Source organism: Notechis scutatus, chromosome 3 (genome assembly GCF_049901735.1).
Source record: "Notechis scutatus isolate UNSWTSFEM ecotype Mainland chromosome 3, rNotScu1.2, whole genome shotgun sequence".
Lineage (NCBI taxonomy): Eukaryota > Metazoa > Chordata > Lepidosauria > Squamata > Elapidae > Notechis > Notechis scutatus.
Window position 1 is genome coordinate 13,366,393 of NC_142011.1, and position 27,193 is coordinate 13,393,585.

The window sequence follows — 27,193 nt, forward strand, 5'->3', positions numbered from 1 at the left end:
TTGTTGAAATATTACATTCTTCTATTCTGACATAACTAAGAAAGGTAAAGGAGTCCCTGCAAATTTTATTCTGCTACTCATTGCCGATTATAGAGGATGGTGCTCATCTCTGTTTCAAGGCCATTGAGCCAGCACTGTCCAAAGATATTTCTGTGGTCATATGGCCAGCATGACATCATGGAGCACTCTTACTTTCTCACCGAAGTGGTACCTATTTATCTACTTGCATTTGCATGCTTTTGACCTGCTAGGTTGGCAGGAGCTGGGGCAAGGACAGGAACTCACCCTGTTCCATAGAGCTCAGGTCTTGAACCTGGGCTTCTGGCTTTCCAGACAGCATCTTAACCACTGAGCCACCGCACCACCCTAATCTGACATAAATATAAATAATAAATACTATGATTGCTAAATTAACCATGTACATAATCATATATCTAAACTTCATCATACAAGCCTCAAACTTTCCCTAAAATTGGCAAGGCTATTCAGTTTCTGTGCTCCCAAACTCCTGAAACAACCTCTGTTTTGTGTCATGGAATTAAGGGACCACATAATAATGAGGTTAATAAAAGAACTTGTAAACAATGTGACACATTTTTGAAAGGACACTCAATATCACATTTAATTTTGAAGGCTGCTTCTGATAGCATAGCAATAAAATTGAAAAAAAAAAATGTTTTGAACCAGCTATTCCCAGAATGGGCATTTCTCAGGACACGACTTTGAATCTAAATATTATGTTGCTACTTTCTCCATTTCACAATGTGCTTCATAGGTCATCCAAATTCAGCAGGACTGGAGGCTGCTTTCCGAATGATAAAGATCAAGTAGAACAAATGCAGACTTATTTTTCTTCCTGTTACAGAAACTGCAAACTGCCCGATTAATAGCCTAATTTGGGGTGATTTAAGGCAGGGTGGAAAAAGTGTACACACGGTGATGGATCAGATTGAACTGCCACTGCTCTAAACTTGTCCCCTGTGAAATTAAAATAGATGGCTCCGTAAAGAATATTGCAATTATATAAAGATGGGGATCTCTGCTGCCAATCAGCTCAGGAACTGGGCTCGCTTGCAGTCACCTCGGGTTTAATGACCAATATTTCGCTGTCTGGGTCACGGAACAGAGTCACGTACATTTCAAGGCTGCTAAGATCGCCAATGTTGAATTTTGCTTGTATGGCCTTTGTCAGGAGCTGGTTAGCCACGAGTCTTGCTATTAGGATAATCTGTAAACCCATAGTGAACTGAGAGAGCAAATTGTCTGACTCAGCTGATATTTTAATGGGATGGAGGGTTTCAGAGCTGTCCCTCTATCGGGTTTTAAATACTGAGCTGCTACAGCCATTTTGTCAGAGACAAAGGAAATCAGTTCTCAAGGATGCTAACATTGAGAAGAGCAATAGGAATAACACTTAGACTTATATACCGCTTCACAGTGCTTTACAGCCGTTTCTAAGTGGTTTACAGAGTCAGCATATTCCCCCCCATCAATCTGGGTCCTCATTTTATCAACCTCAGAAGGATGGAAGGCTGAGTCAACCTTGGGCATGGTGAGATTTGAACTGCCAGATTGCAGGCAGCTGGCAGGCAACAGAAGTAGCTTGCAGTACTGCATTCTAACCACTGTGCCACCGTGGCTCTTAAGGCATAATGTTCTGGACTGGGAAAAGGACAATATGTCATGCCCCTGGTGGAGACTGACTCTGAGGGAGAGGAGGAACAGCCGACAGGGAGTGGAAGTGTGGCTCCGGAGGTTGTGGAGGAGGCTGGGGAAGGGCAGAGGCCGGCTGAGCAGTCAGAGGAGGATCCAGGCCCATCCCCTCCTCCATCCTAGGGCATGCAGGGAGGAGAGGATAAGGGAGAGACATGGTCTACTCAGGAGGAGAGGGCCTTGATCCTCTTCATGGGCTGCAGGTGCGAGAACTGCATAAGAGTTTGAACCTGTGTTCTGGCAAACGCTGGAGACAAAGCGTATTTTATTTTGGTTTGAGGTTATCTTGGTTGGCATCCTTCCAACAGACTGTGCCTTGTTATCTCCTTGAATTTGGTAAATGCTTCTCCTGTTCCATTGTGGAAATTTCATCATTGTAGTTTGTTTGGTTTTTTATTTTTCACCTCGATCTGCTCATTAAATTTGGACTGTATTGCTTTCTTTTGAAGACTATTTTTGAGTACGTTTTATCTCCAACTGAGAATTATTGAACAGTGGGGCCAAGTTGGAGGCATTAAAGGACGTTTATTTAAGTTTTGAATTTTGTTACATTTGTGTTACACTCTGGGTCATCACACAATATCAAATATCTAGAAAGCAGATATTTATTTATTTGTTTGTTTGTTTGTTTGTTTATTTAAAACATTTATACAGCCACTTAACTTCTTACCATCTCTGGGTCGCTCCCAATCAAAAGTTAAAGCAGCATTTAAAATCGTATTAAAATTACAAAACAGCAAAGACTGGCACTAAGTCAAACTTCTAATGTGTAATCCAATTATCCAATATTATCCCAGTGCTTAGGGGAAGTCCAGGTTTTCAATGCTTAACAAAAGTCTAGGAGGGTGGAGCCCTGCCAAACTTCAGGAGGCAGACAGTACATAGGGCAAGGGCTATCACAGAAAAGACACTTCTTCCTAGCTCCCATCAGATGGCAATATTTAAGGGAAGGGACTCGGAATGTCTGTGAGGCATTCAGTGGCTTAAAAGATACTGGAGAAGGTTTATACTCTGGCCATCCAAGTCCTACCACTATGTGATGGGGTGAGATCCCATCATTTGCCTCAGCTTCTGCCAACCTAGCAGTTAAAACCTTTGCCAGACCAATTCTTGAATACAGCTCATCTGCCTGGAGCCTACACTGTATATCGGACATTAACACGATTGAGCAGATTCAGAGGTATCTCTTGAGAAGAGTACTCCACTCCTCTACTCACAATAGAATTTCCTATGCCTCCAGCCTCAAAATTTTGGGCTTGGACAATCTGGAACTGTGCCTCCTGCAGTCCGATCTAAGCATAGTACACAAAATTGTCTGCTACGATGTCTTGCCTGTCAATGACTTCTTCAGCTTCAACCACAATAATACACAGGCAAACAATCGATACAAACTCAAGGTAAACCGCTCCAAACTTGATTGCAGAATACAACTTCAGCAACAAAGTGGTGAATGCCTGGAATGCTCTACCTGACTCAGTTGTTACAGCCTACAAACCCTCTCAGCTTCAACCTCAAACTGTCTACCGTGGACCTCACCCCATTCCTAAGAGGTCCGTAAAGGGGGTGTGCACAAGTGTACCAGTGTGCCTATTCTCCCTGTCTTATTGTCCCCATTTATCTGTATTTACTTCCTTTGTTTATGTTTATACCTAGACTTATTATCTTGTACATGTTTGACAAACAAAATAAATAAAATAAAAAAGCATGCAAGTGTGAGTAGATAAATAGGTACCATTTCGCTGGGAAGATAACAGTGTTCCATGATTCATCATATGTTTTGCACTGTGGCATGATGTCATACTGGCCTTCAGACAGTGCAGGCACAATGGCTTAAAGAAACAAAAATAAGCACTTTCTCCTAAAGTCGGCTAAAATTAGCAGAGTAAAATCCACAGGGACTCCTTTACTTACCTTACTAAGAAGGTCCATACTTGTTTCAGGTGTTATGACAACACTCTACCTGACCTGGTACAATGGGCAGATTCATTCATCCATTCATTCAATTTCTGTAGCCACTCAACTCAACCAGGTGATAATGGGTGGCTATAGAAATAGAGGTCCTTTCGCGAAGAAATATTGGACCAAAATCCACACATGGTTGGAAAAAATGATAAAACATATAGACTTTAAACCAGAGATCTTTTTATTGGGAGTCATACTGGACATATACAATAAAGAACTGAAATATTTGATTGTGAATGTTTTAACAGCGGCTAGAATTGTATTTGTGAAAAACTGGAAAAATGACAAAATACCTATGCAGGAGGAAGTTATCAAAAAAATTATGGACTGTGCTGAAATGAGTAAACTGACATTTGAAATTAGAGAACAAGAAGACAAACAATTTTATATGATATGGGATTTGTTTTATCAATGGTTGGATAAGAAGGCATGGTAATATAATAGACTAGATAATTTTGTGATAGAAATTTAATAGACTGATATAAAACATAATATAGATATATATAACCACTGGTTGAAAGTATAACACAAATTTTAAGATAAAACTTGGAACACCTCGTATAAAATGATGGAATAAATAGTTTAGTCATGGATGATTAATAACTGATAAATATATGAGCATATGTTAGTTCGACAATGTGAAGACTGATATAAATTGTGAGTAAATGACTACAAAAGGATAGCACAAAAGATATGTAACCAACTGACACACTGTATGTATATAAAATGGAAGATGGTTTTATGTTTTTACGTTTTGTATGTGTATGTTTGTTTTTAAAAATAAAAAATTTAAAAGAGAAAAAAAAAGAAATAGAGGTCCTTAGACTTTGCAGGTTTCACAGATAACCTGGACCTGGATCATATAGAGCTTTGAAGGTGATGACCAGCACCTTGAATTGCACCTGGAAAAAAAAACTGGAAGCCAATGTAATTTGTGCAACAGAGGTGTCACATAGGGAAAGCTAGGGTTACCCATTGCTGCTTTCTGGACCAGTTGAAGTTTCTGGTGATCTTTATTGCAGTAATCAAAATGTGAGTTGATCAAGGCATGAGTGACTGTTAGGGATATACACCCTAGCAGAACCTGCACAGCAGTCAGGCAGGCAGGCAAATATGTGAGATAAACGTTTTTGTAGCTTACACTCAGTAAAACAGATACACAGTGCTAGTTAAATAGTTTATTCCAGTAAGATTTATAGCATATGTCAAACAGTCCATATATCATTCACTATTTCAGTCCGTCCGGGGATTAATCAGTTGCAAAGTCCAGTGTCGAAAAAGAGGTCATTAAACTTACAAATATCAGTCCTGTAATATATCTCTTTGCAGTTAGAGATATGAAGAAGTCAAACCTCTTTTCTTACTTCAGCAACAGCAGGGAAACATGCAGTTATCAAACCATCAATCTATCATCGTCTGCAAGCAATCCAGTAAGCCAGCAATCAATCAAGTTCTCTTGCTCCCTCTTATGGCGATTTACAGCCGCACCCAAAATTACATGCTTTGCAGTCTAAAGTGACACACACTTAAATTCACTATCATAGTCTATATATATTATTTTACCCAAACTACATTAGGTAACCTATGTTATTCCTAACAGTGACCATGAGCAAGGCCTCCCAATCCAGGAAAGGGTGTTGTTGTTGAATCACAATGCCCAGCATGGGGATGGGTGGAATTTGAAACGGTAATTTAACCCAGTGCAGAAGCTTGCAGAGAGTTCAACTTCCTATAGATACTGCTTCAATTTCAGAAGAGCCAGCTCATTTAGTAAAGTCCTGGCTATAAGAACAGAATGGTGTAACAAAAAAGGAAAATAAAAGTTATGAACTAGCCTCTGACATAGAATTTGTTGATAATTTCCAAACAAAACAAAACTGTTATTGGAAAGAGGAGAAAAAAATATACATCCCTTTCAATGTATTTGTCTGAAAAGATATCACTACTAGTCAAATCTGATTTTTATATATAGCACCATGACATCATCCCACTTTTTATAATACTTCATTGGCTAGATAGTTTCCATGGCAATCTAATACAGAAGGAAAAATGTGGCTGCAAGTAAAAAAGATGGTAGATAGGAAGGCTAATTGGCCAAGCTACCAAGGCTTTTAAAAATATAGCTAAAGGAGAAAAAAAAACTTTTAATCACCATATAGCAAAAATAAGGTAAGGATAAACAAACTGCCACTAGATTTTTTTTTAAATGTTCCCACTCATTCAGTGGACAGAAACTCTTTTCATTTCAAGAAGGGAAAAACAGTGGAGACAGAACTTCAAATCTAGTGCTTCATAAAAGAAATGTTTCCATCCACCACCCACTCCAAGGCTTTGTTCACTTGCAAAAGAGAAATAGGGAAAGTATTTTGCAGAGAACTATAATTTTATTTCTTTAATCACGGTCTTCTTTGCAGTGGCCAAGATTAGGGATGTGCAGAAGCTTGGGCTGAATCTCAAAGTTGGAATTAGATAGATGACTTTCAATTGGCATTATAGGGACACAAGTGGGTCACTTTTTGTTCCTTCATGTCAGAGTTGAGTTCTGGTGGCTACTTGGGCTAATCCCTGAAGTTTTCTTGGCAAGTGGTTTGCCACTGCTTTCTTCTAGTTCTGAGAAAAGGTGACTGGCACAAGGACACTAAGCTGGCTTTATGCCTGAGGTGGAACTAGAACTCGCTAGCCTGATGCCTTTAACCACAACACCAACTGGGTCTCTGTCATGCCCCCATCGGAGCCTGAATTGGTGGAGGAAGATGAGCTGGAACTGGAGTAGATGGAGATCTAGGGGGTGGCTTCATTTGGCTTGGGAGGAAAATGGGGAGAAGCAGGCCCAGTCAGGCCAGGGCCTTTTAGGATTGGGGCAGCTTGTAGGCAGGGAGGAAGTGGGGCAGGATGACCAGGAGAGGCTAAGCAGTGAACATGAGATACAGAGCTCAGGTGATGAGCAAGGACCACCCTCTTCTGATCCTTGAGCACGGAGAGTGGAGAGAAGGCGAGAACAGTGCAGACTGACTTGACTACTCTGGAGGAGAGCACCACACCCCTCTTCACAAGGCACACCTGTGGGGAGGGGCATTGGTTGGGAACAAATGCTGGATTCCTGGAGTGTTGAGTGCCGACATTTGAACTTTCCTGGATTCCTTTCATTCTTTTGCTTTGCAGCCATGGTGCTCACAGTATGGGGCTGGACTATTTGCAGCCAGAGGCTGTTTGAGGTGTGTGTGTGTGTGTGTGTGTGTGAGAGAGAGAGAGAGAGAGAGAGAGAGAGAGAGAGAGACAGAGACAGAGACAGAGACAGAGACAGAGACACAGAGAGACACACACACACAGAGAGATCCACTTTGCTCTGGGACTTGCCAGAAATGTGGGAGCGTTTATCTCTGTGCTGTGCCAAGATCATCACAGTCTCTCACAAGTAGATCTAGGAGGATCCCTTCAAAATGAAGTTAGAAATTGTTCCCTGTGTTTGTGGGCAAAGAAATGGAAACAACCTCTCTTTCTGCTCTCCACTGTCTTCCAGGGAAGGATAAAGATTTCTCAAGGAGAAGACTTCTTCTTGGGAAGGAAATTGCACAAGGATGGGAAAACCATCAAAATAGGACTTTGGTCCTGTGGTCCATCCTTGGGATTTGATGAAAATGTCGGAAGCTAGGGAGACTGCAGCCTGTTGCAGAGACGATTGCAGAATCCCACTTACTTTTGCAATGGAATTTGAGAATGGCCTTGAAAGACGAGGGAAAGAGATGCAGATTGGTAGAATAGACTTGCAAGATTATTTAAAAGTAGCCTTACAATAAATAAAGTAGAATTAGTTCATCATTTTGCTTTTCCTGTCTAGTCCACTAGGGATGCTGACAACAATCTTGCAAGTCTGAAACTACAAATCTACTACCATCATTTTTTATCATCTGATAAGGTAATCTTCTTTCTCTGACCATTACTCAGTTCTGGGCTCCTACCCCTTTTATTTGATTGTTCCTTAAGCCAGAATCTTTTCCTGCCCTCCTTCCTTCTTCCAAGGCCATTCTCACATTGCATTACACCTTCAACCATCTTGTAGTAAAATATGTCTTTTTCTTCACCTTTGAAATATTTCCTTGAACATTTTTTGGGGTTCATCTGAGCAAATAAGAAGAGTTAAAGGAATAATACCGAACAATTTCTCTGCCTGAGATACCTTCAGTTGGTCTGCAAATAGATTAAGAGAATCATGAGAAGGTTTGAGTGATTTGGTCCTTCTGAATGCTGCATAAAACAGGAACTCTAGAGAGGGAGAAAGAGAAAAACAAACCACTCTTTTAAAATTCAATTTCTCCAGGTCAGGGAGAGAGAGAAAAAGTAAAACCAAATGACTCCTTCTAAGAAATGGGTCACCAGAGAGGCTTTAAATACGGTATCTAGCAGGAAGAATGTTGATTCATGGAATTAAGTTAAATGTAAAATGCTGATATATGTTGTGTGTCTTTGTGTTGAATAGAGTTTGGTCCTGCATTTTAGCACTAGGCAGAGCTTCAAAAAATGCTTTGCTTTAATGAAGGTACATATTATCCTCGACTTACAACAGTTCATTTAGTGACCAATTTTTACAATGGCACTGAAAATGGTCATGTAATCCAAATTAAGATGTTTGGGAACTGGTTTATATTTATGATGGCTGCAGTCGTCCTGGGGTTATGTGATCCTCTTTTGTGACCTTCTGATAAGCAAAAAGTCAATGGGAAGGACAGATTCATTTTAACAACTGTGTTAATAACTTAATAACTGCAAGTCATTTACTTAACAATTGTTGTTTCACTTCGCAACATCAATTTTGGGCTCAATTGTGGTCATAAGTTGAGGACTACCTGTACAACAACAAAAATTTATGATGAAGTGTCTGGATGAAGAGGGGTCTCCTCTCTCACCTCCAAGTAGTAGTATAGAGTCTCTCTACACTATATCAGTCAAGCTACCACCTGCCATGCTTGTGAGTTCATTGAACTCCACAAGCAATTCCAACAAAAGACACATGGACCTACAACCAGCTTATGAACCCCTCAGAATCCAAACCAACCCATACAGCTAACCAGAGCTCAACCAACCCATGCAAGCCACCCACCCAGCACTTCACCTCCCAATGACCCTCACCTGATGTAACCTCCTTACTAGAAGCAAGGAGAAATTTTCTGGCAGTGAGAACAATCAACCAAAGGAACAGCTTGCATTTGAAAGTTGTGGGAGCTTCATTACTGGAGACTTTCAAGAAGAGATTGGACTGCCGTTTGTCAGAAATGGTGTGGGGTTTGCTGCTTGGGCAGGGGGGGTTGGTTTAGATGACCTACAAGGTCTTTTCCAATTATGTTAATCTGTTAAACCTACCCATCACAAGACCCATCACAAGACTCCCATTGATGGCTCCCACCAGACCCATTTGTTCTTACCCGGGCCTTTGTAGAAGCAAGAAACAGTTTATTTGCAAAGAAAAACCCCTGTTTATTTACACATTGGAAATTAACTGCATTCACCAACAGAAAGTCCAGGCAAGAGTCCTGCAAGAAGTTAACTGAAACAGTAGTCATTATCAGCTTGTTATGATAAATGCAAAGCTGTGAGCTCCCAGCCAGGAGGCTGAAAATTTATTTTATTTATTTATTTATTTATTTATTTGATTTGCCAATTGTTTACAAGATAGTAAGTATAAGTGTATACATAGTTGTGGATACATGAAATGGGTACATATAAGAAAAATAAAAGAATAAGTCAGTTCAAACAGAGAAATAGACAAACCTCAGTTCTGGCAAGACAGTTTTTATCGCACGAAACACACAAGGAGCAAACTTTCCAGAAATGCAGAATGGTTGTCTGAGGCAACCAAACCACTCCCCTTTCCTCCTATTTATTCCCAGCCAGGGAAGGGCCGGTCAGCCTCCACATTTGTTTTACTTCCCGAGCCAGCTCATTGTCCTCCATTGTTCACCTCTCCTATCTGCTCTGTGCATACGTGCATCTGGAACAGGCCCCAGATGCTCCTCCTCCTCACTCATCTCTTACTTCAAAGGTAGCTGCCTCTCTGGTGACTGGGAAATGCCAGACGGCCTTGGCTCTATCTCTGTGTCCAATGCTGAGCATCCATCAAAGCCTTCCCCAGGCTCCAGAACGGGCCCAAATTCTTCCCCAATCTCTTCATTGTCCGAATCTGCCGCCAGTTCCACTAGAAGCTGGTGGGCCATAACACCATCACAATACCTATCACAATACCTATACCCTCACTTGACACACCCACATCTGAAGCCCTTATAAATAGAAGAACACTGAGATCCCCTAAACTCTGAAGATGTTACCTAGCATGGTAATGAAACATTTGGAAAACAACTCATTAAGCTCAAAGAACGAAACTTCACCCACTGTATCTACTCTTTTCTCAGTAAAGACCATCATGGATAGAGCCACATTTTTGCAAGCAGACTTTTGCAAAAGCTGCAGAGCTATTTGTCTGGAGCCTGGCTGGTGTCTGCCGTTTTTATAGACATTATCCATTTAAAAACAGCAACCCTTTTATTTCCTCCCCAAGTCTCTAATGGCTCCTTTAGCACAAAACAATTGCATGTATCAGTTGGAAAATGAGTAGGTTTAAACCCCCAGAGGAGGGGCAGCTCTGTCTGAAAAGCTCCTCTACTTTTGTCCCAAATAAAAAAAAAAATCTATATTCTTTTAAGAAACAAAGACAGAATTTAAAGAAGCAGAGTTCCTAAATTTCGACACCAATTTCTCTCTGCTTTAGCTGCTCAAGCTTGCTAACAGAATAACGGAAGAGTTGGAAGGGACCTTGGAGGTCTTCCAGTCCAACCCCCTACTCAAGCAGGAAACCCTATATACCATTTCAGACAAATGGTTGTCCAATCTCTTCTTTAAAACTTCCAGTGTTGGAGCATTCACAACCTCTGGAGGCAAGTTGTTTCACTGATCGATTGTTTTAACTGTCAGGAAATTTATCCTCAGTTCTAGGCTGCTTCTCTCCTTGATTAGTTTCCACCCATTGCTTCTTGTTCTACCCTCAGGTGCTTTGGAGAATAGCTTAACTCCCTCTTCTTTGTGGCAGCCCCTGAGATATTGGAAGACTGCTATCATGTCTCCCCTAGTCCTTTTTTCATTAAACTAGACATACCACCACATTTTTAAAGGTTTTAAGGAAATTTTTAAGTTGCTAGATAGTTACATCTGCCCAACCTCTGCTGATCTCCCAAAACGAAGCCAATGTTGTCCTGTTTAGTACTGGGGGTGGGTGGTGGGTGGGAGATCTCTAGGATATCCCAGGAGGCAAAATACACTGCAAACTAAATAATATTTAACAACAACATATTGGAAAAAGACAGTGAGGAACCCTTTCATTATTGGTGCCAAGAAGATGACAAGAGAGCATTTATAAACGTTATCAGGAATTAAACTCAAATTTGGAGACTTTATAGGTAATCCTTGAATTACACAATATTTTTAATGCAGCGGTGTCAAACTCGATTGTGTTGTGGGCCAGATTGTGACATTTTGTAATGGTTTTGCCTTTGCAGAGCTGGGGTAGGTATAGCCTGCTGTGTGTGCCATATCCAGCCCATAGGCCGCCAGTTTGACAGGCCTGGTTTAATTACTGTTCAAAGTTACAATGGCACTGAAAAAGTGACTTATGACCGTTTTTCACACTTCGGACCATTGCAGCATCCCCAAGGTCATGCGATCAAAATTCAGATGCATGGCAACTGACTCACATTTATGGCAAATTGCAATATCCCAGGGTCATGTGATACCCTTTTGCGATCTTCTGACAAGCAAAGGCAATGGGAAAGCCACAACCGCGCTCATTCCTTAACAATTGCGGTGATTCACTTATAAAATGGGACAAAATTCACTTAATGACTGTCTCACTTAACAACAGAAATTTTGGTATCAATTGTGGTCGTAAGTAGAGGACTACCTGTATTTTATCCACTCAGGAACATTGGTGACGTTGACAAATAGCTCCCTTTTTATAGGAGTTACAGTCATCTCCTGGTTTCCAATGTTGGTCAATGAGAGACAGACCACATCAGTTTTCTGCTTCTGTTTTTGGGTTGGGTGCAAAGCAAAGTGGTCCATCTTGGATTTGGTCCATCTTTTCTGGACACTTTCCAGGTGCCAAACTGCGCTTGAACTGAATGTTGCTCTGGTTTGTATTACTGGTTATAATCCATGTACTGAATGCAGTGGTGGGATTCAATTTTTTTTTTACTACCGGTTCTGTGGGCATGGCTTGGTGGACATAGCAGGGGAAGGATACTGAATCCAACTACAGACGTCTCAAAGGTTAGATGATAGATGATCATTCTGAAATGTAATCTCCATTCCCTCCCCACCCCACTAACCTGCTTTCCAGCTCCGTTCTTCTGTGCAGGGCAACAAAAGGAGACCCATCAGATCAGCTGGGACTCGGGAGGCAGAGAATAGATGGGCCAGTCAGAGGTGGGATTTGCCAGTTCTCTGATCTACTCAAAATGTCCGCTACCGGTTCTCCAGAACTGGTCAGAACCTGCTGAATTACCACCTCTGACTGAATGCATTATTAGAACCTAATGTAGTTTAATGCCAATGGTGCCGGAGCAACATTGAAGCAAAAGTTCTCAAATCTAGAAAAGAAGGAATGCTTCGTTCACTTGTTCATCAAGTTCTCAAAGGTTGGCCAAGATGTAATGTACTGTACAGTGTTTAGCTCTCTCGTTTCATCAGATCCACACCCGCTTCTTCCAGGATGACACGTCAGCTGAAAAAGCTTAACTTCAGCAAGGAGAAAGCCTCCCTGTAACTCTCCCTGTCTCCCCGTCCTCCACTTGAACCTGCAGAAGAAGAGAAAGAAAAGAGGAGATGAAGCTTTGCTGTCTCTGAACAGTCTGCCTTGTAAGGACAACCTTGTTTCAAAGACAACCACAGTCTCCTAATTTGAAGGCAAGGGAACTCTTTCAGAACACATTTTTGGAGATTGCAGTTGAAGAGATTGAAATGGAAGAAATGGCTTTTCTGCCATCTGCTCTTCAAGCAGGAGTTTTGACTCCAAGAAGACCCCCAAACTCTTCCCCAATCCAAAGAGGTGAAGTACAACCAGTAGCATATCTAATGGATTTGACACTTAGTTTCCTCCTCCTGTGCTACTCTGCCCATAACCTGACTGGTGCAATGCCAGCAGAGACTTGGCTCCATCCCCACCACCAACCCACTGCATTGCCTTCTTATCATCCCCAAGTTACAGAGGCAGGGTGGCTCAGTGGCTTAATGACTCTGGAGATTGTCTTTGCTCCAGAGGTTTTGAGTTCTAGCATTGTGTGGGCAGGACGAACTCCTGTCACCCACCTCTGTTTCCGCTCACCTAGCAGTTCAAAGGCATGTTGTGAGTAGATAAATAGGTACCATTTTGATGAGGAGATGCGTCAGTGTTTCATGCTGGCATTGGATCTTCCCAGTTGTGGCCCCCATTTGAGAGGTGGCTTCATTGGAAGGAGAGGGCCCCTGATGCTGCTGCAGAATGCTGCTCTTTTTTCTTTCTGGTGTGGTGCTAACTCGCCCCTTAATGTAACCTGACTGAGGACCAAAGGTAGAACATCTCCAGACCTGAGTGGTTACTCAGTGTCATCAAGACTGAGCTTGAACCTGTCCCTATCCAGACCCCAACAGCCTGTAGACTTTAGGACAAGATTTTGACAGCATCGGACATTTGTTTTCAGACTGTTTGGTAATTGGATGGAAATACAACTTATTTTTTTCCCAGCTGACATTTTAAATAAGATCTATTCTGTGCATAGTTTTCTTTGATTTGCTCAAAACACAGAATGTTTTAAAATGTAAGGCAGCTGGAAGATGTCTAAAGATATTAAGGATATATTGTAAAAAAAGATGACCAAGGTATTAAATCCAGCTCTAAACTGAAGCTTGGATGTCAACTCTCACATATGCAAACAGAAGCCAGACCTTTAAAAATATCGCTATTTTTAACACCAAGAGGTCATTAATGACACCCACCAGGTATTGTTAGAAATAGATCATATACTGAATCCAACTACAGACGTCTCAAAGGTTAGATGATAGATGATCATTCTGAAATGTAAACTTTCAGAAATACAGAATATCAGAAAACAATATAGAATACAGAATAACAAAGTTGGAAAGAACTTTGGAGATCTTGATTTTATTTATTTATTTATTTGTTTGTCAGACATGTACAAGATAACAAATATAAATATGAATATAAATATAATATAAATTTATGAATATAAAAAGGAAATAAATACAGATAAACGGGGACAGTAAGACAGGGACAGTAGGCATGCTGGTGCACTTATGCACGCCCCCTTTAAGAACCTCTTAGGAATGGGGAGAGGTCCACGGTAGACAGTTTGAGGTTGAAGCTGCAAGGGTTTGAGGCTGTCACAACAGAGTCGGGTAGGGCATTCCAGGCGTTGACCACTCTGTTGCTGAAGTCGTATTTTCTGCAATCGAATTTGGAGCGGTTTACCTTGAGTTTGTATCAGTTGTCTGCCCATGTATTATTGTGGTTGAAGCTGAAGAAGTAATTGACAGATAAGATGTTGTAGCAGACAATTTTGTGAACTCTGTTTAGATGGTACCGTAGGAGGCGCAGTTCCAGATTGTCCAGGCCCAAATTTATGTAGTGAAAAGACAAAAGAACAATAATAGAAAGTACAGCCCAGTAAGGGATCCATAATGCTCACTGTCAACCCTGAAGCGAATCTGGCTGAGGCCATGTTTGAGGCTTCCTGGTTGCAACAAAGTGGAGGGGGAGAAAGGGAAGGGGAAAATTTAGAGAGCTCAGCTTTGCATCAAAATAAAAAGTTTTCTTGAGGGAACCAAGGTCATTCCAACAGGTGGCTGAGAAGAGGAAGAGTGAAGTAACCAGGCAACCTTCCATCACCACTATTGGACAATGCGACCGATGACCTGGGGGGAAGAGGGAACAATCACTTTTTAATTAGGTGAAAACCATGGGAACTTTCAGAGTCAGTTTTCACCAGTTGTGCCAATTGTTCTTTGAGGAATCTACCTGCCTTGGAGTTCTGCTTTCAATGGGTTCATTACTTGGAATGCTGACACCCTCTGAATTTGCTTGTTTTATTTATTTTATTTTATTTTATTTTTATTTATTTGATTTGCCAATTGTTTACAAGATAATAAGTATAAGTGTATACATAGTTGTGAATACATGAAATGGGTACATATAAGAAAAATAAAAGAAGAATAAGAGAAACAATAGGACAGGGACGGTAGGCACGTTGGTGCGCTTATGCACGCCCCCTACAGACCTCTTAGGAAAGGGGTGAGGTCAATAGTAGACAGTCTAAGGTTAAAGTTTTTGGGGTTTGGGGAAGAAACTACAGAGTCGGGTAGAGTATTCCAGACATTGACCACTCTATTGCTGAAGTCGTATTTCCTGCAATCAAGTTTGGTGCGGTTAACTTTGAGTTTGTATCTACTGTGTGCTCTTGTGTTGTTATGGTTGAAGCTGAAGTATTCATTGACAGGTAGGACATTGCAATGTATGATTTTATATACCATGCTTAAATCAGACCAAAGACGGCGTAATTCAAGGTTTTCTAGTTCTAGAATTTCAAGTCTGGTGGCATAAGGTATTCTACAACGAGTAGAGGAGTGGAGAACTCTTCTTGTGAAATATTTCTGGACTTTCTCAATTGTGCTAATATCAGATACGTAATGTGGGTTCCAGACTGATGAACTGTATTCGAGTATTGGTCTAGCAAATTTATTTGTTGAGATTTGAAGTTGCCATTTGTTTGACCATTCTGATACATAGTCAAGATCTTTTTGTAGGGTAGTAGTATTGTCTGTGGTATTGAACAGCTTTACATCATCAGCGAAAAGAATGCAGGTCATTTATGTAGAGTATGAAGAGAGTTGGTACTAGAACACTGCCTTGGGGGACACCACTATTGACAGGTACAGAATTTGATAGGACGCTCATTATACTATTATTATTATTATTATTATTATTATTATTATTATTATTATTATTATTATTATTATTATTATTATTATTATTCATTTGCAGACGTTTCATTACCCTAACTAGGTAACATTATCAGTGTTAGGGAATATCATCACTAGCACTGTTTATGTTACCTAGTTAAAGAAAATGAAACATCTGTAAGAAAACAAGCACACTCAGAGAGTACCAAGGGCCTCTCACTTCAACCCAGAGCTACAAATATTCTCCTTTATTGCTAGAACCCAATTTTAGAGCAGATGCAAAGAAAGGAATGCATTCTAGATTTTCCACATGCTGGAAGACAGAGTAGTGGGAAATGGAACATTTGGCTTTCAGGGAGAAAATAATAGAAAGGAGGTGACCAGCCAGAAATACTGTATGTTCAAGGAAAAGATGCAGCCACTTTCTATCAAAATGGTCATTTACTCCAGTATTAGTTGACATGTGACTGGAGAACATAATCTGGACACCAAGGGCCTCAGGAAGTTCTTGCCAGGTGGGAAAAAGAATTATTAACAAAGAAAAGATCATCATTAAAAAAAAGAAGGGGAAAACCAACAAAAAACATTTTTTTTTGCAGGTAGAAAGCCACAGATTTGATGTAAATGCTCATAAGGACATCAACTGAAGAAACTTCCTTTTCTTTTCAGAATTGTCCACATGTCAGCTAGGGAGTGTCAGTGATTTCCCAATTGCCCCCAATAAAAGTGGATTCAATATTCCAGGTGTATAGCAGACAGAGGAATTACCACTCCTGGGATGTTAGCATTACACTTTATTTTATTTATTTATTTATTTTTGTCAATTGCTTACAAGATAATAGGCATAAGTAAAAACATAGTTATGAATACATGGATACCTATAAGAAAAAAAAAAAGAAACAGTAGGACAGGGACGATAGGCACGTTGGTGCGCTTATGCATGCCCCTTACAGACCTCTTAGGAAAGGGGTGAGGTCAATAGTAGACAGTCTAAGGTTAAAGTTTTTGGGGTTTGGGGAAGAAACCACAGAGTCAGGTAGAGTATTCCAGACATTGATCTCTCTGTTGCTGAAGTCGTATTTCCTGCAAACAAGTTTGGTGCGATTAACCTTGAGTTTGTATCCATTGTTTGCTCTTGTGTTGTTATGGTTGAAGCTGAAGTATTCATTGACAGGTAGGACATTGCAATGTATGATTTTATATACTATACTTCTGTCAAAGCAGGCCAATCACAGGAATTTATAGACCAACGATTAAATAGGGCCCAGCAGTATGCAGAAGCTGTGAAAATAGTGCAATCCTAGATTGCATTAATAAGAAATATAGCATTGAGAAGACAGAAAGTGATAGGTTCAATCTAGGCTGCATTGGTCAGGCCCCACCTGAATAATGTGTCCAGTTCTGGTTACCCCAAATACAAAATAGCAATAGCAATACCACTTGGACTTATATAGGATTCAAACTGCCGAACTGACGACCTTTCTGATGGACAAGCTCAGCGTCTTAGCCACTGAGCCACCATATCCCTTTAGGCTTATATACCGCTTCATAATGCTTTACCTCTCTAAGCAGTTTAGAGTCAGCATATTGCCCCCAACAATCTGGGTACCCATTTTACTGACTTCAGAAAGATGAAAGGCTGAGTCAATCTTGAGCTGGTCAGAATCGAACTCCTGGCGGTGGGCAAAATCAGCCTGTAATATTGCATTTTAACCACCATGCCACCATGGCTCCCTGGGGGAGGGGGGGTAGAGACACTGAGGAACTGGAATGAGTTAGAGAAGAGTAACAAAGAGTAACAAAGATGGTGAGCAGCTTCAAGATTAAATCCTATGAAGAACATTAAAATAGTTAGACATTTTAGCCTAAAGGAGAAGTGGCTAAGAAGAGACTTGATAGACGTTTTCCAATACTTGTACAGGAAAGTGGGTAGATTTGTTTTTCATAGCTCCTGAGAGCAAGACACAAACCAATGGCTATAGTTTACACAGAGAGACCCAAAGTCAAAATGAGGAGGAATTTTCTGCCCGTGAGAGCTGTTATATGAACTCATCCGACTCCTAGATAACATTGGAGGTTTGTCTAAGATATACGGTGACACATTGGTTAGAATGCAGTATTGCAGCCTGACTCTGCCCACTGCCGGCAGTTCGATTCAGACCAGCTCAAGGTTGATTCAGCCTTCCATCCTTCCGAGGTTGTTAAAATGAGGAGCCAGATTGTTGGGGGCGATATGCTGACTCTGTAAACCACTTAGAGGGGGCTGTAAAGCACTATGAAGCAGTACATAAGTCTAAGTGCTATTGCTATTTCAAGCAAAGGATGACAGCTCTTTATCTGAGATGGTCTGAAGATTTCTAACCTTATGATTCAAGATACTTCTCTCTGAAGTTGGCTTGTTTTATTTACCATAGCATCTACCAGTAATTCTGGATGGCTGGGGGAAGAGGAATCCATGTGTTGCATTAAAATTTTAAAAGGCTAAAAGGAAGGAAATTGAAAACCCTTTCCCGTCTTCTCCCCTGGGTGGCACAAAGTGGCATAACTTAGGACAGAAGTAGCAACATTTTCATGACCTTGGCAGATAGGGCAATGGTGCAAAGAGATGTATCACACATGTAGAGGGAACATGATCCTCTGGGGTTCCTAGGTATCAAACACTTTTTTATTTCTGGATAGATGGGAAGTTGCAGTGAAGAGAACAAAAAGAGACACAAACTTTGTTAGAAGAAATACAAGGAGGCTTTAAGGCAGCAGGGAAAAACCACAAAGAGCAAAATTCTTACAACGTGCTAAAATCCACTAAAAACCCTGATCAACAAAGACCTCACTTTTAAAGGGATCCAGGAAAGTATAGCTCATCATGTTAATGTCTATTTGATTGGTAAAAACGGGAGGGGGGTATAAGTTTGAAAATAAGAATATCCCTTTTTATAAAGAAGGATGAACTTATTTTGCGAAGCTTCTTCTCCGGCAACATTTAATTGTTAACTAGGGCATACAAAACCTTTGCCAGACCAATTCTTGAATACAGCTCGTCCATCTGGAATCCACACTGTATATTGGACATTAACACAATTGAGCATGTTTAGAGGTATTTTTCCAGAAAAGCACTCCACTCCTCCACTCCCAATAGAATTCCCTATGCCTCCAGGCTCGAAATTTTGGGCCTGGACAATCTTGAACTGCGCCACCTGCAGTCCAATCTAAGCATAGTTCACAAAATTGTCTGTTGCAAGGTCTTACCTGTCAATGACTTCTTCAGCCTCAATCACAGGCAAACAACCCATACAAACTTAAGGTAAATCGCTCCAAACTCGATTGCAGAAAATACGACTTTAGCAACAGAGTGGTCAGTGCCTGGAATGCCCTACCAGACTCTGTTGTTACAGCCACAAACCCTGACAGCTTCAACCTCAAACTGTCTACTGTGGACCCCATTCCCAAGAGGTCCATAAAGGGGGCGTGCATAAGTGTACCAGCGTGCCTAGTGTCCCTGTCTTACTGTCCTCATTTATCTGTATTTACTTCCTTTGTTCCTGTTTATGTTCATACTTATACTTGTTATCCTGTACATGTTTGGCAAACAAACAAACAAATAAATAAAATAAAGATCTCCAAGCTCCCTTCCAACTGTTATTCTGTATTCTGTATTGTTTTCTTATATTCTGTATTCCTGAAAGTTTACATTTCAGAACAATAGTCTATCATCTAACCTTTAATAAAGTCACTTTTAATCTACGTTATGCTCATCATCATCATCATCATCGCCATCATGTATAAAGGATAGGGCTTCAATTGCATGGCTGTATTGCCATTTTGAGTCTTTTGACCCAACTCTCCAAAATGGTCTTCATTCTATGTATTTTGGCTTTTCCAAAAATGTTTTTAAAAAATGTCCCTCTTGAAAATAATGCTAAGAGAAAAAGGAGAAGGGACTGATTTCCTGATGAGAAACAAAAAGCAGAGAATGGGATTAATTTGGTAGTTTTCCAATGAAGAGAGGAAAGATCTGCAGATTTCCAAAAATTTTCACCTTGAGGTTTCTGACCTCTTCCTTAATGATCTGGAATTAGAAGTCAGCAGGACATGGAGGTTTTTTAATTTGAGTGCAATTGACATGAATAATTGCATACTGTTTTTATAAGCATGGCAGTTGAAAAAAAAAGGTATTTCTAAAGTGCTTCTAAATGAATTAGAATTTTCTTCTCTCTCTCTCTCTCCTTATTTATTCATTGGCAGGAGGACCTCATGGTATGGTCCACAAAGTCAGGGTGGTAATCATGATCAAAGCTCCCATTTTTTGTGCCCCATTGCAGATGTGATACACAAAAACATCAGGACTAGTTTCAATTGCAGCATTGCTGCTGCCACCTAGGTTTTATTCAGTCCCCACACAGCCCATTTTGGATGCAGATAAATGCAGGGTGCACATGGAGGCTCAGAGAGGGCAAAAAACAGGCCTCCCAGGAGTTCGGGAATGTCAGAAATGGGCCCATTTCTGGCTTCCAGAGAGCCTCTGGAGCCCAAGGAGGCCATTTTCACCCACCTGGAGGCCTGAGGAAAACCTCCAGAGTCCCAGTAGGGCAAAAATGCCCCTCCCCCAATGTGGTGCAGGAGGCTGACTAGGCCACACCCACCCAGCAACCAGGCAGATAACCCATTGCTAAAATTTTTGAAGCCCACCCCTGGTTTTATTGGCCACATCCTGTAGACCACATCCTGTCTTCATCTTCTGCTTCATCTCCTGCTTACCTGATCTCTGAAACAAACAAAAAAAAGGGAACACGATCTAAAATAAGGCAGGAATGTCAAACTCGCATCATCATGGCAGCAGTGATGTATTATGACTTTCCCCCACTTTGTTATACCGGGTGTGGGTGTGGCCAGCTTATGATGCATCTGGCTCATGGCCCATGAATTTGACACCCCTGATCTAAGGACTTAAATTCCTAAGGGCAAAAAGTAATTACACACTTAATTCTAACATTAAAAAAACCAGGAGGGCTTAGGGGAGCTCAATGAACTGAATTGTACCCATAGTCTTGTTACTCTTATTATAGTTATCCTAATTTTTTTTTAAAAGCCAGTTGTATCACTGCTTTACAAGTCTCTTTTTCTTTCAAATGAGTGTTATTACTTTCAGTATCTAATACTTTTTTGGGTTGTATTCATATTTAAATTAGGTTCCCTTGAGATGGGAGAAAAGCAAAGACATTTTCATCATAAGAGACTAATAATACGCCCTGCAAAGCTGCAGAGACTGTTGGTATTGAATCTATAAATCATATAAACAGTAACCAAGAATGCTTAAATAATAGAGTCAAGCAATAATATTCTTATTAGTTTAAGTAATTTGGATGCTCTTGTTCACGTGTCAAATCAGTCATAGAAAAAATTCCCAGCTAATCATTAGATAACTGAAGCCAAGTGATATTCATATTACTAAGTCCCTAATTTTCTAGCATTAAAGAACTATTATGGGTCTTTGCATTATGTGCTGGTCAGTAAACACTTATTTAGGATATATGGTTCCTATTTTATCCATGCTTATATCTATAATTTATGAAAGTACTACTTATAAGAATTCAACAGAGAAAAGGGCAAAAATAATAATTAATGGCTTCAAGTATAATGCTAATGATACTCATAATAAATCTTAATTATAGAAATATTAGAAAACCAATGCTATTTTTGCATTAGCTATTTTGTACCACCATGTCAAATTTGCATGGCAATTGGACTTACTTTTTTTAAAAAAAATATATGCCTGAATCAAGCAGACTTCTACTATTCAAGAACCAAAAAAAGGATGACAGGAGGCTAAAACATAAGAAGAACGATTGCAGAAATTGCTAAGTCTAGTTAATGAAAAAAAGATCTAGGGTGACATGATAGCAATCTTTCAGTATTTGAGGGGCTGCCACAAAGAAGAGGGAGTCAATCTGTTCTCCAAAACATCTGAAGATTGACAAGAAGCAATGGATGGAAATTAATCCAGGAGAGAACCAACCTAGAAATAAGGGTAAAATTCCTGACAGTTGGAACAATTACTCAATGGAAAACCTTCCTGCAGAGATTATGGGTGCTCCATCACTGGAGATTGAACAACCACTTGTCTGAAATGGTATAGGATCTCCATGAGAAAAGGGTTGGATTAGAAGACCTCCAATGTTCCTTCCAAATCTATTATTCTGTTCTGCTTTCTATATTGTTGTCAAGAAACTAACATGAATTTGAGCTGGACTCAAAGGAGACTATCTTTATCTCCCTATTCAAGGCACATTGAAGAAGCTAATGGAAATGTCTTCACAGGTTCTGCTGGTGAGCTGTAGAGAAGACAGCATGAGAGAAGCTTATAACTTTTCTGGCATGTTCTACTGAGAAAATCAAGTTACACTGTTCATGAAACAATCGTGTTGGCAGGCTGGAAAAAGGAAAACCATTGCTCCTTCCAGAAAAAAAAGTGTTTTATTGTAAACTGCTTGCTAATTAGCAAGAAGGCTTCATGTATAATACTAATGATACTACTAATACATCTTAATTATTTAGATTTTTAGGAAGAGATTGGAGAACCATTTGTCTGAAATGGTATTGGGTTTCCTGCAGGGGTGGGATTCTACCAGTTCATACCTATTCACTAGAACTGGTTGTTAACATTCTAAGCAGTTGGGAGAACTGGTTGTTAGAAGAAATGACTGGCCTAATCCTGTAAGGAAGGCAGGAAGGAAACATTCTGGTGTTGCTTACAGAAACTGCTTCTCTGTTAACCCTTATTATATTCTTGGCAGGACTAGACTTCCTGTCTCAGGAACTTCTCTGGAGTTTTTTTCCCCTCCTTTGCTGGTACTTTGATTGTGTGGAGTGACCATTCAAAGTTACAATGGCACTGAAAAAAATGACTTATGATCCTTTTTCACACTTACAACTGTTGTCATGAGAGGCCAGGCAAGGAGATGCGTGCCTTGATGTGAGTGATATTGAGTTGGCCACACCCAGCCAATAACATGACCACCAAGCCATGTCCATCCAGTCACATGACCGCCACGCCTACCACCTAAGCCACACCCACAGAACCGGTTGTTAAAAATTTGAATCCCACCCCCGGTTTCCTGCCTGAGTAGGGGGTTGGACTAGAAGACCTCCAAGGTCCCTTCCAACTCTGTTATTCTATTATTCTGAAGAATAAAACACCAACAATCTGGTGAAATGTATGCAGAAATGGTAGCTCCAGAATACCCAGACAATGAGGGGAAATAAATTGCTACTTGGTGAAAGGGTGAAACCTGTATTGTTCTATTCCTTTGCAATTTGTTCCCTACCCCCTTTCTCCTTGGCTGAGCTAGCAGCAAATAAATACCTCTTACACAGCAATTGATCTAAGGCACTTAAGGCTGGATGAAGACATGAAATACTGGTGTAAAGCTTTTGTTGTGGAAGGCAACCGAAGGATAAGGAAGGGAAAGTTAAGGAGAAAAATGCCAGAGAAGAAAAGATGTCGAAAAGAACCTGCAATAAATACTGCCAAGATGGCCAGAAGTAAGCAAGGTAGAATTATTCCAGGCTTGTCACAGAGATTTTTTTTTATCCTTCTGGGCAGAACTGAAAGGTTGACACATAGCATCAAGAATCTACGAAGAAGCAGTGTTGAAGCTTGCATTATCTTCATGCACAGATATGTGTAGCCATTGGAGTATGCTCTTGCTCAGAGGTTTTTCCATAAGTACAGTAGTTGCTTGTTCTGTTACTCAGAACAAAGGCATTGTCAGAGGGATTATAGAATATAGAATAACACAATTGGAAGGTCTTGGAGGTCATCTAGTCCAATCCCCTGCTTGAGCAAGAGACCTCATTATACCCTTCTGGGCAAATGGTTATCCAAGCTTCTATTGAAAGCCTTCAGTGACCCACAATTTCTGAAGGCAAGCTGTTCCACTAATTAATTGTTCTCACTGATAAGACATTTCTCCTTATTTCTAGGTTGGATCTCTCTTTGATAAGCTTCCATCTCTTACTTCTTGTCATCGTCACAGATGCTTTGGAGAATAGGTCAACACTTTCTTGTTACCATTGTTTGTTAGACAGGACTGTTGGGTTTAACAGGATTATTAACTAGGAGAAGAACTCTTTAGAAGACTTCTGCCGTGTATGCCTTGAAGTTTCCAGTTTTCTGCCATCGCTGGAAGGACAAGAGGCAAGTGACTATTAATCCCAAATGAGCAATGTGCCCAACCTTATATGCTAGCAGGGAGACTGAAAGTCATTATATTTCAATATATTTGTTAGGAAAGAACATGGATTCATTGCATTCAGTTTCTTGAATCAAAGGACTCAAGGAACCACACACAGAATTCTGAAATAATTTTCTATCAATAATTTATAACTAATTTCTTTCTCTTCTGCCACCACCTCCTCTTCATCTTCTTATTTTATTTTTAATTTTACTCCAATAATATTACAGGTTAATAACTTTTGAAGTATTTATTACCACAACATTTTTGCACATTATTAATGTATAGTATATACTCATGTATTTTTCCCAACTATAGCTATAGATAATACTTTTGAACATCTCAACTGATAAATTGTTTGTAAGTTGCATTGTTGATGTATAGATTTGAGAGCTATTTTTGTCTAGTGATTAAGGCACCTGACTAGAAACTGTTAGCCGACCATGAGTTCTAGTCCTGACTCTTATCCTTACGCCTCAGTCCTGCAAGACTGAGTGACTTTGGGCCAATCCCCCACTGTCAGCCAAACCCACCCCATTAAGTTGTTGTGAGGAAAATAGGAAGAGAAATGAGTATTAGATTTCTTTGCCTCCTTGAAATATTTATAGAATTAATAAAGGTGGAAATGAATGAACGAATGAATGAATGAATGAATGAATGAATGAATAAGGCAGCTAAGAGAAAGAGTGTAATAGGTTACTTATTAATGACCTTTAAATTCTCTCCCCTCAATATATATAATAATCCAAACTGATTTTACACATTATTCTGTTGTTTGTTGCAGTATAGATCTTAGTTCCTATAAGATTCTCTGCCTTAATGATGGAACATTGACATCTCTGTCAACATTTTATGGAGTAATTGCTAGATATTTGCATTGTTTGTATCATGGATAAATGCCATCTATACATTACCTTCAGCTGAAATTTTTAATCAAAGGCTGATCGTTATCCTACAATTTCCATAGGTTCTGCCAGTCCCCATCTTCCATTTACCCCCACATCCTACAATGCAATGGCAGCATGATCTATCTCTATCTCCATTTTGTTTTCTCTGTTCAGTTGCTCCAGTTCTTGGAGGCTACCTTAGGCAAGTCCCTGCAGTTTTCTTAACAATTTTGTTTTCCTTAGAAGTGGTTGGCTATTGCCTCCTTCCTAGGGATGAGGAAAGTGACTGGCCCTAGGTCAGCTAACTGGCTCTGTATGTAAGGGAGGACCAGAAGTCATAATCTTCCCATTTGTAGCCTGATGCCTTAACCCAGGCCTGTCAAACTTGCAGCCTGTGGACCAGATGCATCACATGCTGGCCACGCCCCCACCCGGTTTAGCAAAGGGGGAAAATGTCCCAATCCATCACGTGAGGTGCCAGTTTGACACCTTGCCTTAACCACTTCCTCAAACTGAATCTCCTTTCTCCAACAGCATCTTGAATTTCTAGAAACTGTTCCTTTTTATGTGTGTGGTATTTAATTATTTATTTTTTAAGGTTGGTCAAAGGATGAATTACTATTTTCCTGACCATTTTATCCTTCAAAAAAAGATTTAAATTCATTGTAACCAAGATATTTGGTGGTCTTCTTCTTCTTCTTCTTCTTCTTCTTCTTCTTCTTCTTCTTCTTCTTCTTCTTCTTCTTCTTCTTCTTCTTCTTCTTCTTCTTCTTCTTCTTCTTCTTCTTCTTCTTCTTCTTCTTGGATAACAAATTGTTGTTATAAGAAATTTCTTATTCTGGATGAATTGTATTATCTCTATAGCTAGAATGGAATTGTTCTAAATGTATTATATAAATCAAAGTCCCAATCTTCCTCAAACAGAGTTGGTCTTCCATGCAACCAGCCTTGAAAAATAGGTTTTTTTTTTTTAAATGATTCAGAGAAATGAAATTGTTCAGACACCTGGGATGTCTCTCAGAAATAAATATAGGGAATTATTGGCAAAAAAGTAGTATTTCTTATAAACAGTGCCCTTTAAGAGAATATTCTGAAATAACCTGTAAACTACCGGGCTCCTTTGCTTTACAGAACTGTTGATTTTAATACAATGGATAATTTATTAGACTTAACAGGTAGTCCTAAAAACATTCAGTAGGACCGATTTCTGAGTACATATTAAATAAAAGTTTGTTAATAAAATAGAAGTTGAAAACAGGCTGTTTCTCTTTTCCCCTTATGTTTCTAATTGAGTACTTTAATTACTGAAATTCACATGTTATTCACAAGTATGTAATGACTAGGAAGTCTTGCTGTCAGGGTTCCGACCAATGCCCTAATAAAAGCAGGTGCCTCAAACAAAGTTTCAAGAAAAATCTAGTTGTTTATTAGGAGCATCATGTCGGCACAGATCAAGTGAAGCCAGCTCTGACCCCACTCAGTTGACCCCACTTGCCACTGACCCTGTTTCCCTCTCCCCCCAAGGTGTGTCATCAGTCACATTCCCCATCGAAGCAATTTTGTGCGTTGTAGAAGTCACTCCCTCCAGCCATTGCTGCTTTCTGTGGAGATGGCCTTGACTTTGGCCAGCTAGGATGTGCGTTGTTTTGACTGAGGTGCAAATTCTTTGATGCAGCTGTGAGGCTCGGTTCCCACATCCCCCTGCCTATCACAACTTGGGAGCAAGTTAGAGAAGCTTCACGAGTTGATATTTACATTAGTCCGCTTTTGAAAATGCATATAATTTTTAAAATGTACAATGTATAATTTTGATGAAAGCAGACGTACAATGCAATATAGTAGTAATTATCAGAAGTATATCAGAAAAAAATAATAATTAGATTTATAATAGAAGGTGATTGTAATTTGGTATTGGATATATCTACATGGGATATATCCATTTACTTTGAGATAATTGATAGGTATAGTATATAGAGAGGGCTGTAAAGCACTATAAAGTGGTATATAAGTCTAAGTGCTATTGTTATTGCTATTTTAATGATAATATTAGAGAGATAACATTAGTGATAAGTAAATTTTAATGACGACATTAGTAGAGCTTTCCTCCCTCCTTTCTTCCTTTCCTTCCTCTCTCCCTCCATTCCTCCATCCCACCCTTCGCCCTCCCTTCCTTCTTTCCTTCTTTCCTTTCTTCCTATTTAGATAGTTAGAATAGATAGAATTATTTATTGGCCAATTGTGGTTAGACACACAAGGAATTTGTCTTGGTGCAAATACTCTCAGTATACATAAAAGGAAAGATACATTCATCAAGAATCATAAGGTACAACACTTAATGATAGTCATAGGATACAATAAGCAATCAAATCATACTACGAAACAATCAATATAAATCATAAGGAT

The 27,193-nt window shown here is 39.9% G+C and overlaps 1 long non-coding RNA gene across 1 annotated transcript in view; it reads right to left on the minus strand.

Moving 5' to 3' along the window:
• Nucleotides 1–27,193, minus strand: part of LOC148131083 (uncharacterized) — a 578,568-nt gene that overhangs the window by 261,224 nt on the left and 290,151 nt on the right. The window lies entirely within an intron of this gene.